This window comes from Bison bison, unplaced genomic scaffold, assembly GCF_000754665.1.
Source record: "Bison bison bison isolate TAMUID 2011002044 unplaced genomic scaffold, Bison_UMD1.0 scf7180017857199, whole genome shotgun sequence".
In the NCBI taxonomy this organism is placed as follows: Eukaryota; Metazoa; Chordata; class Mammalia; order Artiodactyla; family Bovidae; genus Bison; species Bison bison.
In genome coordinates, this window is record NW_011487772.1 from 13,542 (window position 1) to 14,812 (window position 1,271).

The following is a 1,271-nucleotide window of genomic DNA, read 5'->3' on the forward strand; positions in this document are numbered from 1 at the left end:
AACCTCAGCAAATGCACATCATTCTGGAGCAAGTAGCTTGTTTATTTAGCTGTTGAGTCATTATCCAGGAGCAGCTGGCATCAGAATTTATTTGCTTTTTGTTGTTGCTGTGGTCATCACCATTGTATTTTGTTTGGTTGCTTTTTTGGAGGGGTAAGAGGGTTGAGTTTTCGGTTTGTTGCGGCTGTTGTTTTTTGTTCGTTTTTTTCTTTTTTTGCTTTGTGGAAAACAAACCAAAAAATAGTCTTAAGAGACATTTCAGAACAAAGAGGAAAGGAAGGAGCCGGGTAAACCTCTTAGGCTTCTCTTTACACCTCAATATCCTCAAGAGAATGAGGAGTCAGTAACAAGGGAGGGAAAGACAGGGGCACCAATCAGATCAAGTGCTGACATAAAAACAAAACTTCCCATCCAGGCCACAGCACCTGGCTAGTGGGCTCCTCTGCCATTAAAGAAAACAAGAAATTCATCAGCATCATAGGAAAAGAAAGAGCTGCATTTTTGCAACTGAGAAAGAGGGGAAGAAAGAACTGTCTTGGTATGCTTTCATTTTAGCACAGTGCTGGGCACATAGTAGACACTCAATAGATCAAATGAGTTCATTTACTCAAGGATTACTTAACTTACCAAGGAGCAAAAGTAAAACCCTGCATAGACATTTCCTTTGAAATTTTAGGCACTTTTCTATCTGATTTATTCTATTTTCACTTTTAAAATTAAAGCTGAGTTGAACAAAATGTGATGATATTCCTGTTCCTTCCTTCTTTCTTCATGTGTACCCCTTCTGAAGCAGAGCTTTAGACACTTGTTCTGAGCATGACTCCGTTTTGCTCTTTATTACTCTGCCTGTCACTCTTTAGGAGGTAAAGGCAATAGGACTGGGAAATGGCTACAAAGCTTCCTATTGGAAAAGAAAATAAATTTAAAAGACCAGTGAAAATAAAAGCATGTCAAGCAAAGCATATGACTCCATGAGGTGCAAGCCATGGCCACAAAGAACACCTTAAGAGATGCCTTGACAATCAATGTGTAAAGTGCAAACCCATGACTTGCTTTTTCAATACAGGACTTTTTGGTAGTTTTCATGTGTAATATGGATGGGGAAATGTCCAAATAAAAACCATAATGTTTTTATTTCTGCAATTTCACTATTTTATAAGGTGTCTTGAGGAATATATTAGGGAATCTGTTGGTTATAATGGCCTATGATGCTACTGCTGGCGTTTTTATTTATATATATGCTGCTAAGTCACTTCAGTCGTGTCTGAGAT